Below are 14,919 nucleotides of genomic sequence, written 5' to 3' on the forward strand. Positions count from 1 at the left end.
GGGGAGTTATCCAAAGGGGCAGGAGTTGGGCTTCATTCCGTCCCTATCCCACTCTTGTAAACATCCCCCTTTGGAATTTAAGGTCAGTTCCTTATACTTTCTTCATCTCATTGTCCAGATACACTTTCAGCCCAGACACAGTCTCCATGATTTTTGAACTAGGTCCTCTGAGTTAGCTGTGCAGGTTGTTCACTGCACGTGGCATCTGGCTGACAAATGACAGACTAAAATTGACTTCACGTTCAGCTTGCCACTAGGTGAGCTCTGGTGAGAGGTTGATTCCACCAGAAGAAGACCTGCTTTTTTTTCTCATTTGCACAAAGGCACTGAATTGGTCCTATTGAGGCCAGCACCCTCAAGGTCAGCTAGATGGTAAACTGGAGACTGAGTTCTTAAGCAAAGGAACTGCCTAGATACATTCCAGCAGGGATAGAAGGAAGAAAGGCATTTAGTTGATGCTTGGAGAAGGTTGGTTGCCAGACTCCACTCTTGGGACTCAATGTGAGATCTGCCAGAAGAGCTCATCTCCTACCAGCCCAGGCCTTAGGTCCTCACTGGAGGAGGGCTGGATAAGGGGGATGCTGGCCTGGAATAAGGCACACCTGACTGTTTCCAGACTCTGTGGGGGCACATCAAGGTCTGTCCTTCACAGCAGAGGTCACAACTCTTAGCATGGAGGGCAAACATGGCACAGGTCAAAGAGACCATTTGGTCTACCTCCCAGTCCCCACTTTACAAAGAGGGGAACTAAGGTCCAGGGAGGAAAAAGCCACCTGGAGTGAGGGACACCTGATGAAACCTTATCAAGGTCCTTGTCTTCCCTCCCTGCCTCTGCCTCATCTACCATGCTCCACCATGGTCTTCCCCAGTCACCCTGTTCTTCTCTCAGCCCTCTCCATCCATCCAGCTCCTCCATCATTCCTCGTATGCCCAGATTCTCCCTCAGTCCTCTCAATTCACCTTGCTGCACCCTCATGCCTCCTCAGCGACCCTACTTCTCCCTAAGTCTCTCACATCTATCCTGCACTTCTTCTCCTTCAGTTCTCCTCATCGACCCTGATTCTCCCTTACTGCTCCTCATCCACAATCATCTGGCACCAAACTCCATCCTCCCCATCCATTCTGCTCATTCCTTAGTCCTCTTCACACACACAGTTCCTCCCTGAGTTCCACCCTCCTTCCTCACACCTCTCCATTAACCACACTCTGGCTTCAATCCTCCCTGTGACCTCTGAACCTCTTCATCAGAGGAGGAGGAACCTCACTCCTCTTCATCCACAACAAACCTAGTCTTCCCTCAGTACTCACAATCTAGCCTGCTCTTCCCTCACTCCTCCTTATCAAACCTGCTCCTCCCTCAGCCCTCTCCCTCTACCCTGATCCTCCCTAAGTCCTCTTTGTCCATCTTCTTCCTTCTTCAGTCCTCAACATCCACCCTGTGCCTGCCTCTATCCTCTGGATCCCTCCTGCTCTTCCCTCAATCCTACCATCCATTCGCTGCCTCCCTCACTCTTCCTTATCAGCCTGGCAACTCCTTGGGTCTTCCCCACCCACGCTGCTCCTGCCTCAGTCCTCTTCATCTACTGTCCTTCATCCTACTTGCCCTTCCCTCATCAACACTGCTCTTCAATCAGTCCTCCACATCCAGCCTGCTCCTCTCTCGGTATTGTCCATCCGGTCCTGCTCCTCCCTCATTCCTCCTAATCCATGCTGCTCACCTCTCGGTCCTCTCCATTTTTCATGTTCCTACCTCAAATCTCTCCATATGTCCTGCAACTCCCTAAGTCCTCACTCATCCTCATTGAAAAGGAAGGTGTCCTCACCATCCACACAGCTCCTCACTCCATTCCCTTCATTTACCCTGCTATTTGCACATTCCTCTCAGTCCAGCTGGTTCCTCCTTCAGCTCTCTGCATTTGCACTGCTCTGTGCTCACTACTCTTGATACCTTCTTCAGTCCTCTTTGTAGATGGATACTCCCCTGGTCCTCTCCATCAACCCTTCCCTGCCCTCACTCATGCTTATCCACCTGGCCCATCCCTCAATCCACCCTGCTCTACTCTCAGTCCTCTCCAGTCTTCCTCCTCCTTCATTCCTCCTCATACACCTCCATTCACCCTCATCATCCTCTTGCTCCTCCATCAGTCATCATCCAGCCCAGCTGCTCATTCACTCCTTCATATCCAACCTGCTCCTACTGTGGTCCTCTCCATCCAGCCCCATTTTCCCCTCCCTTCTGCTTTCCTTCCTGGCTTCTCCCTCCCTCCTCTCCATCTATCCTCTTTCACCTCCACACTACTCATCTAAAACCAACTCTGTTCCTCCCTCAGCCCTCTCTATTCAGACTGTTTTCCCTCATTCTGTCCCATAAAACCTGTTCCTCCTTTAGTCCACTACACCCACCTCCTTCTCCTCTATAATTCCTCCTCACCCACAGAAATTCTCATTGTACATTTCTCTTGCTCTTCATTCACAGTGATCCTCCCTTAGTCCTTTCTATCAGCTCTTCCCTCATGCCGACTCATAAAATGTGCTCATCCCTCAGTCTTCTCCATTTGTTTTCCTCCTTGCTCAGTTTTCTCCATTCAGATCATTCACCCTTGCCTAGTACCTTTAATTCCCTGTTGCTCACTCAGTCCTCTGCATCCACCTGGTTTATTCCTCTAATTCAATCCTGTGCTCCCTGCAGTTGCCTCCAGGCATCCTGCTCCTCTTTTGGTCCTCCTCATTGACTCTGCTCCTCCCCCAGTTCATTCCCTCAAACCTGCTCAACCTTCAGTTCCTGTGGCTCCTCTGCACCCACTCTTTTCCTCCCTCAGTCCTCTCCACTCACACTGCTCTTCCCCCACCTCCCTTTATCCATTCTTCTCCTCTCAGTTTTCACCATTCATGTTGCTGTACCCTTACTCCAATTCATCCACCTAGCTCCTCACATGGTCCTCTCCAAACACTCTGATCAGGGATGTGGAGTCAGGAAAAAGTGGAGGAGAAGGACTGAGGGAGGACTAGGATGGTTGGAAAGAACTGCCTAAGAAAAGATTGAAGTGGATGAGGAGCAACAAGGGAGGAGCAGTGTAAGAAGGAAAGAGCTGGGGGAGCAATGTGGATGGGGAAGAGTGATGGAGGGACATGGTGGATGGAAAGGACAGAGAGAGTGAGGAAGGAGCAACAATAATGGAGAGGACTGAGGGAGGGTCAGGATAGATGGAGATGACTGAGGCAAAAACAGTGAATGCAGAGGTCTGAGGAAGGAGGAGGAGGCCATCATGAGGAGTGATGGAGGAGCAGGATGAATGCCAAGGACTGAGCAGGACTGCCAATCCATCCTTCTCCTCCTTGGTTCATCAACATCCTTCCTCAGTTCTCTCCATCCAACCTGCTCCTCCTTCAGTCCTCTGGGTTCATTCTACTTCTTTGTTGCTCCTTCTAATGCTTTTCTTCTCCTTAAATCCTATCCGTCGACACTGCTCCTCCCTCAGTGCTCTCCATACAGGCCTGCTTATCTCTCAGCCCTCCTCATCCACTGTGTTCCTCCCTCAGATCTGTCCATCTCCAACCACACTGATACACAATGTGGAAAAGTTAGGAGGAAGCATGATGAATAGAGAGGATCGAGGGAAATAGTATGGTTGGAGATGTCTAAATGGAAAGAAGATTTATTGTGGATGAGAGGAAGTGAGAAAGGAGCAGTGTGTAAAGGAAAAGAGATGGAGGAGAAATGCAATGAGGAAGAGTGAAGGCAGGGCATGGTGGATGGAGGGGACTGAGAGATGAGCAGAGCTGTATGGAGGGCAGTGAGGGAGAAGGCGAGCTATGATGAGGAGGAGAGTTGAAGGATCAGGATGGATAGAGAGGACTGAGGTGAATTGTCCACCCATCAGTCCTTTCCATCCCTCCTGCTCGCCCTCAGACCTCTTCAACCATCAGCCTCCTCCCTCAGACCTCTCCATCCATCCTGCTCTTCCCTCAGTTTTCTCCATCCTTCCTCTTCCCTCGGTTCTCTCCTAGCATACCCCTCCTACCTCAATCCCTTTGTTACAATCTGTTTCTCTCCCAGTCCTCTCCATCCATCTATATCCTCCCTTATTCCTCTCCTTCCATCCGGTTCTTCCTTTAGTCCTTTCTTCCCAATGTATTCCCTCACCCAGTCTCCTTCATCCATCCTGATCCTCTCTAATTCTCCTCTATTCCTCCTGCTTCTCCCTGAATCCTCTCCACCAGAACTTCTCCCACAATCCTCCTCACCCCAAATTTCTATTTCTCCATCACTCCTCTACATCCATCCAATGCTCCCTCACACATCTTCCAGTCTGAACTTTCCCCAAGTCCTCTCCACTCATTTTGTTCCCCCATTGGTCTTCTCCCAATCTGCTCTCACTTCCAGTTCTCTACAGTCATCCTGTTTCTCCCTGTGTTCTCTACATCCTGCTTCCCCATCAGTCCTCTTCATCCATCCTGCTCTTCCCTCAGTTCTCTGTAACAATCCTGGTACTCCCTTAGTTCTCTTCATCCATAATGCTCCTCCCTCAGTAATCTTCTCTCAATCTCATCCTCCCCCAGTCCTCTCCCCCACTTCATCCTCTCTCATGCCCCCTCATCCCTCTCCATCCTTCTCCTCCCTCAGTCCTCTCTATTCATGGTACTAAAGTCTCACACCCATACCCCTCTATTTTCTTTTTACATGATTCTTTCCAATCACTCTGAAACAGAATGTGGAAGATTTAGGAAGAAGCATGATGGATGAGAAGACTGAGGTATGAGTAGGATGGTTAGGGAGGACTGAGTGGAAAGAGTGTTCTTTTATTTGAGGGGCAGTGAGGGAGGAGCAGTATGGAAAGGAAAAGGAATGGAGGAGCAATGTGATGAGGAGGTGTGATGGAGGGTCATGGTCCATACAGAGGAGAGAGGAAGGAGTTAGGATGGAGCATTAAGGATGGAGAGGACTGAGGGAGAAGCAGAGGAATGAAAAAGGAGGGGTAGGGCTATGATGACAATGAACGATGGAGAAACAAGATGGATAGAGAGAACAGAGAGGATCAGGGACGAGTGGAGCGGACTGAAGAAGGAGGGCTATGACGGTGAGGAGCGATGGAGGAGCAGGATGGATGGAGAGGACTGAGGTGATCATCCCATCCATCCAACTTCTGACTGAGTCCTCCTCATCCATTCTTCTCCTCCCTCAGTCATCTCCATCCGTCCTTCTCTGCCCTCAGTCCTTTCCACCCATCCTGCTCCTCAATCACTCTTCACCATCCATCTTGCTTTTCCTTGTCTCTCCTCCGACTCTACTCCTCACCTGTGCTTACTATCCATCCTGCTTCTTCCTGCTTCTCCTTCAATTTGTTCCACCTCTCCATACTGTTATTTAGCCTACTCCTCCCTCGTTAATATCTATCCGTCTTGCTCCTCCCTCAGTTCTGACTATCCATCCAGCTTATCCCTCATTCATCTACTCCCAATCTACACTCCCCCAGTCCTCTCCATCCATCCTGCTCCCTCAATCTTCTTGCATCTGTTCCTCCCCCACTTCGGCCATCCATCCTGCTCATTTCTGACATCCTGTCCCTCCAACTAACCTGCTCTTCCACCTATCCTGCTTACACAAAATATTTCTATTTCTCTTACACTCCTCTCCATCCATCCTCCTCCTCCCTCAATTCTCTCCTCCCAATCTGTTCCTCACCTCTCCTTCTCTATCCATCCTGACCCTCTCATTCTTCTCCATCCACCATTCTCTCTCAGTCTTCTCCATCCAAGATGCTGCATTCTCATGGCCACTCCTCTCCACTTCTCCTCATATGATCCTCTTCAACCTCGCTGAACCAGGATGTGGAAGAGTTAGGAAGAAGCATTTTGAATTGAGAGGATGGGGGTGGGGTGCAATGGTTAGAGAGCATTGAGTGGAAAGAGGGGAAAGAGGTTTGTTGTGGGTGAGGATCAGGGAGGGAGGAACAGTATGGAACAAAAAAAGGATGCAGGAGAAATGTGGATGAGGAGGTGAGGTGGAGGATCATGTTGGATGCAGAGAAGAGAGAGAAAGGAGGGAGGATGGAGCAGGATGACTGGAGAAGATTGAGGGAGGAGCAGGATGGATGGAGAGGAATGAAGAGGGAAGTGGAGGGCTATGATGATGAGAAATGATGGAGGAGCAGGATGGAATATGAAGCCTGAGGGAGGAGCATGATGGATGGAACTGAGAGGGCTGAATGGAGAAAATTCAAAAAGGAGGGCTTATAATGAGGAGGACTAACAGAGGAGAACGGATGAGAGGACTGAGGTAAGAGCAGAAATGATGGAGAGATCTGTAAGACAAGAAGGGCTGTGATGGTAAGGGTTGTTGGGGGAGCCAAATGAATGGAGAGGACAGAGGTGACCTGTCTATCCATCCAGCTCCTAGCTCAGTTCTCTCCATGCATCCTACTCCTCCATCAATTCTCCTTACACAAAAATTTTCCATGTCTTCTGTACTTAGACACCCATCCAGGTCTTCCTTCAGTTTTCTCTTCCCAATCTGTTCCTCCCTGCAGTCCTCTTCATTCATTTTGCTCCTCCCTCAGTACATCCCATCCTGTTTGTTCCTCCCTCAGGCCTCATCTTCCATCCTGATGTTCTCTCCTCCCACCCAGCTTCTCCCTCAGTTCTCTCTTTCAATCTGTTCCTCCCCCTATACTGACATTCATTCTCTTCCTTCCTCACTACTCTCCTTTCATCCTTCTCTCCATCCATCCTGTTCCTATCTCAGTTCTCTTCCAATCTTTCCTCGTCCCAGTCCTTTTCATTCTTATTGATCCTCTCCTATTTCTCTTCTTCCATCCTGCTCCTCCCTCAGTTCTGTCCGTTCATTCTGTTCCTCACGGAGTCCTCTCATTTCAATGTGTTCCTCCCCTAGTCCTCTCCTCCCATCCTGCTCCTCTTTAACACTCCTCCATCCATCCTGCTCTTCCCTTAGACCTCTCTTTCCAGTCTGCTACTTCCTACAGTCCTCTTCATTCATCCTGCTCCTCACTCAGTCTTTTCTTCCTGATCTGCTCCTCCTCTGGTCCTCTCCATCCATCCCGATATTCCTTCATTCTTCTTTATCACTTCTACTCCTCCCTTAGTTCTCTCCTTCCAGTCTGCTCCTCTCCTAGTTCTCTTCATCTGTCCTGCTCCTCTCTCAATATTCTTCTCCCAACACATTTCTCACCTTAGTCTTCTCTACCCATCCTGATTCTCCTGCTCTACTGTACATCCATCCTGCTCTTCTCTCAGTTCTCTCCTCCCAATATGTTCCTATCCCCAATTCTCTACACCCATCCTGAACCTTCTTCATTCCTCACCATCCATCATCCTGGCCCTTCCACACTTCTGTCCTTCCATCTTGCTCCTCCCTCAGTTCTCTCCACCCAACCAGCTCCTCCCTAACTCCTCCTCAGCCCACACATTTCTGTTTATTCCTCACGCCTGACTAACTATTCATCTTGTGCTTCCCTCATTCTTCTCCTCCAAATCTATTTCTTACCCCGGTTCTCTTCATCCATCCTGATTCTTCTCCACTCCTCTCCTTCCACTCTATTCTGCCCTCCCTCAGTACTTTCAATCCATCCTGCAGCTCCATCAGTCCTCTACATCTCCCCTGCTCTTCCCTCAGTTCTTCTTCTTCTTTTTTTTTTAAATTTGAGGGTACTCTAGAGATTGTTTAATTCCACATTCTCAATTTACTCATGGAGTTAAGCAATCTAAACATGGGCTCTGCTTTTTGACTGATGGTGTTTCAGTGCCTGATGACTTTGAATACATCACTCAATTTTGTCATCTGTGAATGGAAGATAGTAATCCCTATATTTTAGAATATTTGTGAGGATTAATTTCTTAATTTTTATCTTTTAAAAAATTTTTTGTGGTATTGGAGATTGAGTCCAGGGGTTCTCTACCACTGAGCTACACTCCCCAGTTTTTTAAATTTTTAAAAAAATTTTGAGGCAGTCTAATTTGCCCAGGCTGACCTTAAGCTTGTGATTTTTTTGCCTCAGCCTCCAGAGTTGCTGAGATTAAAGTCATGCACCACCACAAAAGGGAAGATCAATTTCTTTAGTACATAAAAAGTTCTTAGAATAGTGTCTGGGTTGTATCTTATGTACCTGGCACTAACTACACTAAAACCACAGTTAGTGAGAAAGTCAGAACTAGAACTCTGCTCTATTACCTACTAGCTTAATCATTTATATTTTGGTATTAGTCTGAATGCATAGCTAAGTTCTACCTTCAAATATAGTTTTAAAAAATGTGATCTATTCAATGCATCTGAAGCTCTTTCAATCCACGAAGCTATTCGATACTGTAGCCCTTGAGGCTGCTCCCTCCTCCTGGTACTGTTCAAGGAGAGATCCCCATAGAAGTTATTATGAACACTCAAAAGTTCCTCCAATATGAATTCCTACTACTTAGACAATGATTTCACTGTTGACTCTAATAACTTCTCTAATGTGCTCCCTGCCTGAATCTGTAATGGACAATCAGACACTTGCACCCAGATGGTTAATCTTAGTAAAGAAGGACTAAGTTAAACCCATCAGCTTCCTTCCTAGCTCCTCCTCCTCCTTATTCAGTAGTAAGTGCTGGTGCCCGTTCCAACATATCCAAACTCAGAGTTATTTTTGGCTCTTCTTTCTTCTTTATCTCCACGTCTGAGAGTCTTGGTCATTCATACTCATTCTTTCTTTTACTTTACTGCTACCTCCCTTTGGTTACTGACCCAAGTGGGGCTGAATCCAGCAGCCTCCTAACTTGTACGCTTAACTACAATCTCATTCTGCTGAAAGTCACCTTGCAGTTTACTGATCGACTACATCTTGCTACCAATCCACTTTCTTACCTCCCAGAGCTTTGTACAGTTTGAGATCCTTTATCTGACATGCTTGGGACTAGAAGTGTTTTGAGTTTAGGATTTTTTTTTGGAATGTTTGCATATATAATGAGATATCAGTTCTTTATATCCATCCTGCTCCTCATTCAGTCCTCTGCATCTATCCTGTTACTCCCTCAGATGTCTACTTTCAATAGTACCTCCCCTGGACCTCTTAATCCACTCTGACCCTCCCTTATTCTTCTCTAGTCACCCTTCTCCTTCAATCCACTCCATCCATGTTGCTCCATGCTTACACTTACTCTTCTACACAAGTCCTCACATGGTTCTCTCCACCCACCCTGAACTAAGATGTGGAAGAGTTAGAAAGAAGTATGGTGGATGGAGAGTACTGAGGGGGAAGTAGGATGGTTGGAGGGAACTGAGTGGATAGAGGGTTGTTGTGGATGAGGAACAGTGACGAAGGAGCAGTATGGAAAGGAAAATGGATAGAGGAGCAAAGTGGATGATGAGAAGGGATGAAGGATTATGGTCGACATAGAAGAGAGAGGAAGAAGTAAGGATGAAGCAGTAAAAGTGGATAGGACTGAGGTAGGTACAGGATGGATGGAGAGGACTGAGAGTAGAACAAGGCTGTACTGAGAGGACTGAAGAAGGGGGAAGGGATCTGATGAGGAATGATGGAGGAACAGGATGGATGGAGAGAACTGAGGGAGGAGCAGAATAGATGGAGAAGACTGAGAAAGGAGCAGGGCTGAATGCAAAGGACTGAAGTAGGAGGGCTATGATGAGGAGTGATGGAGGAGCAGGAAGGATGGATTGGACTGCAGAAATACACAACTGGATGGAGAGGGCTAGAAGACAAGAAAGAGGGCTGTGATGATGAGGGATGTTGGAGGAACAGGATGAATGGAGTGGACTGAGCTGACCTGTTCATCTGTTTGGCTCTGGACTCAGTTCTCTGCATCCATTCTGCTCCTTCCTCTGTCCTCTCTATCCATCCTGCTCCTCCTTCAGTCCTCTCCAGTCATTCTACTCCCCCCTTAGTCCTCTCATTAAAATCTGTTCCTCCACTCACCCTCTCTATCCATCCTGACCCTCATTCCTTCCTCCTTCTCCCTCAGTTCTCTCAATTCAAACTGATCTCTCTCACAGAACCCCACCAAAAAGTTGTTTCTCCTTCATTCTCTCCATCATCCATCCTGCTCCTCCTTCAGTCCTCTCTTCCCAATCTGTTCCTCTCCCTTTCCATCCTTAGTGATCCTCCCCATTCCTTTTCATCCATCCTGGTCTTCACTCAGTCTTCTCCCAATTTGTTCTCACCCCAGTCCTCTCTATTCATCCTGTTTATTCTTCAGTTATCTCCATCTAAACTTCTCCTCCTCTAGTCCTTTCAAACAATCCATTCTTTCCTCAGTTCTCTCCTCCAAATCTGTTCCTCACCCCAGTCATCTATGTAGTCCTGATTCTCCTTCATTTATTTACATTCATCCTTGTCCTCTCAGTTCTCTGCATTCATCCTACTTCTCCCTCCACCCAACTTGCTCCTCTCTAACTCCTCTTTACCCCCAAATTTGTTTCTCTCACTCTCAGTCTTTTCATCCCAATCTTTTCCATAACTTAGTCCTCTCCATCCATCCTGATTTTTCCCCTTCCTCTCCTTCCATCCTGTTTGGCCCTTTGTCCTGGCAAATCCATCAGTCCTCTCCATTTCTCAACTCATCTATCAATCCTCTCCATTCATCCTGATCCTCACTCGGTCCTCTCCATCCACCCCACCTTTCCTTCAGTACTCTGCATTCATCCTGCTGTTCCTTTCACCCTCTCTATCCCTCCAGATCCTTCCTCAGATGCCTACTCCTAATAGGCACTACCCCTTGTTCTTCCCACCCATCTTGCTCACCCCCTACTCCTCTCCCTGTATCCTGATCCTCCCTCATTCCTCTCAATCCTTCCTGCTCCTCTCTTGATTTCCTCCATCCTTCTCCTCCTTCAGTCGTCTCCAACTATCCTACTCCTCCCTATGTCCTATCCTACTCCTTCCCAGTCCTTTTCATCCTTCATGATTCTCCCCCATCCCTCTCCATTTATCCTCCTTCTCCCTCAGACCTCTCCACCCATCCCTCAGTCCTCTAATCTCATTGTGTTTCTCCCACAGTCCTCTCCTTCCATCTTGCTCTTTCCTCAGTCATATCTTCCCAATCTACTCCTTCTCCCAGGTAATTCCCATACAACCTGCTCCTTCTACAGTCATCTTCTCAATACTTTTCAACCTGAGTCCTCTCCTCCATCCTGGTGCTCCCTTAATCCTCTCCATACATCATTATCCCTCAATTCTCTCCATCCATGATGCTGCATTCTCATGTCCACTCCTCTATGCCTCATATGATCTTCTCCAACCACCCTGAAGTAGGATGTGGAAGAGTTAGGAAGAAGTATGGTGGATGAAGATGACTGAGGAGGGAGTACGATGGTTAGAGAGGACTGAGGAAAGAGAGTTGATGAGGAGAAATGAGGTGGAGCAGTATGGAAAGGAAAAGAGATGGAGAAGCAATGTGGATGAGGAGGGGTGATGGAGAGTCATGATGGATGCAGAGGAGAGAGGAAGGAGTGAGGACAGAGCAGTAAGGTGGAGAGGACTGAGGGAGGAGCAGGGTGAATGGAGAGGACTGAGAGAGGAATAGGGCTAGACAGGACTGAAGAAGGAAGCAGAGGGCTATGATTAAGAGGAGTAATGGAGTAGCAAGATGGAAGATGAGGCCCGAGGGAGGAGCAGGATGGATAGAGAGGACTGAGATGGCAATGGCAACAGGATGGATGAAGAGGATTGAGGTAAGAGCATGACTGGACAGAGAGGGCTGTAAGACAAGGAGGTCTGAGATTAGGAGGGTTGTGGGGGGAGCAGGATGATGAAGTGTACTGAAGTGCCCTGTCCTTCCATCCAGCTCCTGGCTCAGTCCTCTTCATCCATCCTGCTCCTCTCTCAGTCCTCTCCACCCAACCTGATCCTCCCTCACTACCCCTTTGCCACAAATATCCTACCTCTCCTTCCAACCTCTCCATCCATCTTGGTTCTCCCTCAGTATTTTCCATTCACATTGATCCTACCTCACTACTCATAAACCCTGATCATCTCTCCATCCTCCCCCTCTGGCCCTACCCCTCCATCATCCTTCCATATCTGTCCTGAACTCCTTCAGTCCTCTCCTCATTCCAAACTCCCCCCATTAATCCATTTCATCAATATCCTCACCCATCCTTCTCCTCCATCACATCTCCTGCTCCAAATCCATTATGTTCCTCCCTTTGTCCTGTACACCCAGACACCATCTCCCTCATACCCTCCATCCATGGTACTCCTCCCTCAGTCCTCTATACCCTCCCTTCTCATAATCAGTCATCCTTTCTCAGTCTTCTACCAACATCCTCCTTCTTCTTCAGTTTTTCTCATCCACATGAACCTCCCTCACACCTCTTCCTCAATCTTGCTTGCCCCTCCAACTTTCACCCACCTGCTTTATTCGTCTGTCCTCCTCACCTCATCAACTCCTCATCCCTCTTCATCACTTCTCCATTTTTCTCTCTCAGTACTCTTCTTCCATTCTACTATGTCACCAGTCCTCATCAACTGATCTTTCTTTGGTCCTCTCCATCAACCTTCCCTTTCCTTTCTTCTGCTCATCTAAATGGCTCATATTTCAGTCTTCTCCATCCACCCTGCTCCACACTCAGTCCTCTCCGTCTTTCTCCTTCCTCATTCTTCCTCATCCATCTTGATAATCCCTCACATTTCTATCCACCACCCTTATTCCACCTCCTTCCTCATCCACATCCCTCTTGCTCCTCCATCAGGCCTCACCATCCAGCCCTGCTGCTCACTCATTCCTTCATACCCAACCTGCAGTTACTTCAGTCCTCCCCATTGAGCCCTGTTACTCCCTCACTCCTGCTCTCCTGCCCAGCTCTTCCTTCACTCCTCCCTACTTATCTGCCTTCACCTTCACACTACTCATCTAAAGCCATCCTGTGCCTACCTCAGTCCTGTCATTTCAGGGTGATTATCCCTCATTCTACCCCATTCAACCTGCTTCTCCTGCACTGCACATCCCTTACTGCTTGTCATTCACAGTGAACCTCCCTAGGTCTTCTCCATAAACTGTGCTCTCCCCTTGCACCACCTCATAAGCAGTGTTCCTTCCTCAGTCCTCTCCATCCATTTTCCTCTGTGCTTAGTTTCAACATTCACATCATTTTCTGTCATTTATCCTCATCAATCATGCCCTTCCCTAGGACCTTATCATCCCCCTTTCCTCCCTCAGTCCTCTTCATCCACTTGGTTTATCCCTTCAGTATTCTCCATGCATCCAACTCCTCCCTCAGTTATCTCCCTCCAACCTGCTCCTACTTCAGCCCTCTGGGTTCAGTCTGCTCCTTTGATGCTCCTGCTCATTCTCCCTTCTCCTCCCTTAATTCTCTCTATTCACATAGTGCTCCCTCAATCCTCTCCTTCCAGTGCTGCAAATCTCTCATTCCTCCTTATATGCTGGGTTCCCCTTTCAGTCTTGTCTGTCCATACTTGTTTTTCTTAAGTCCTCTCCATTCATCTGTCTCCTCTCTATCCATGATGCTTCTCCCTTAGTCTTCTAGGTCAAGCTGGTTAATTCATCAGTCCTCTTCTTTAACCCTGCTCCTCCCCTACTCCTCTTCATTTATTCTGCTCCTCAACTCAATCCTCTCCATCCATGCTGCTCCATCCTCTCATAGACTCTTCCACACTGCTCCTCATGTGGTTGTCTCCAATCATCCTGATCCAGGATGGATAGGAGTAAGGAAGAAGCATGGTGAATTGAGAGGATTGAGGGAGGAGCAGAATGGTTGGAAAGGACTGCAGTAGAAGAGAATTACTGTGGATATGGAGCAGTGGGGCAGGATCGGTATTGTAGAATAGAAATGGAGGAAATATGTGATGCAGCAGAGTGAGGGAGGCACGTGGTGGACGGAGAGGACATAGTGAGGAGGGAGGAAGGAGCAGCGTGGATGGAGAGGACTGAGGGAGGAGAAGGATGGATGGAGAGGACCCAGAGAAGAACAGGGTGGATACACTGAGGGAGGACCAGGGCTGGATGAAGAGGCCTGAGGAGGCCTGAGGAAAGAGAAACAGTGCTGTTTTCAGTAGGAGCTGTGGAGAATGGATAGAAAGGACTGAGAGATGAGAGAGATGGATGGAGAGAACTGAGGAGACCTGTTCATCCATCCTGTTCCTCTCTCAGTCATCTCCATGTGACTATGCTCCTCCCATACACCTCTTCATCTACCCTGCTCCTCTGTCTTCTCAATACACTCCTTTCCTCCTTCACTTCCCTACATCCACCCTGATCCTTCCTAGCTCCTTATCCACACCACCCTTCTCCTTACTCAGTCCTCTCTGTCCATCATGCTCCTCCCTCTCTTCTCTCATCCTAATCCTCTACTGATCCTTCTTACCACACTGCTACTCTATCAGCCTTTTCCATAGTCTCTCCTCCTCCCTCAGTTTTCTCCATCCATCCTGCTGTTCTCTGGATCCTTCTTGCCCCTTTTAAAGCTCCCTGCACACTTTTCATGCAACTTGGACTTGTGGAGTGCATACAGATTCTCTTCTTGTCTCTCTCACCTCCATACCTTCATTACACAAGTCTCTCAATTTTCTCCTTCACTGTGGTTTCTAACTGAATTCAAGCCACCATCAAATATTGCGTGATTTTTCATTGAGTCTTCCCATTTGCCTTCTGAAATAGTTCCCTCTCACAAAAACCAGAGTTTCCAGCAAGAACCAGAATTGAACTGTGCCTGTCCCCTGCTCAAAATCCCCTATGGCTTCTTACTGGACTTGGGACAAAATTCACCTAGGTCATCAATGCCCTGCAGAGTCTGGTCTCCACTCTGCAGAGTCTGTATCTACCCTCACCTTCCTCCTCTAAGCTCCAACCACACCATCAGGTTTCCTTAAATGCTTATGCTACAGTTAGTGATTTTCTCTTTCACTTATCCCCTGACTCAGGATCTCTGCTTAGTGACTCTTTCTCACCACCAGG

At 47.9% G+C, this 14,919-nt stretch overlaps 1 protein-coding gene across 3 annotated transcripts in view; it reads right to left on the reverse strand.

Annotated features, from left to right (window-relative positions):
- The window catches only part of VIPR1 (vasoactive intestinal peptide receptor 1), a 48,119-nt gene that overhangs the window by 17,090 nt on the left and 16,110 nt on the right, over positions 1–14,919 (reverse strand). The gene's annotated exons all lie outside the window — the stretch shown is intronic.

Source organism: Sciurus vulgaris, assembly GCF_902686455.1.
Source record: "Sciurus vulgaris genome assembly, chromosome: 16".
Taxonomy (NCBI): Eukaryota; Metazoa; Chordata; class Mammalia; order Rodentia; family Sciuridae; genus Sciurus; species Sciurus vulgaris.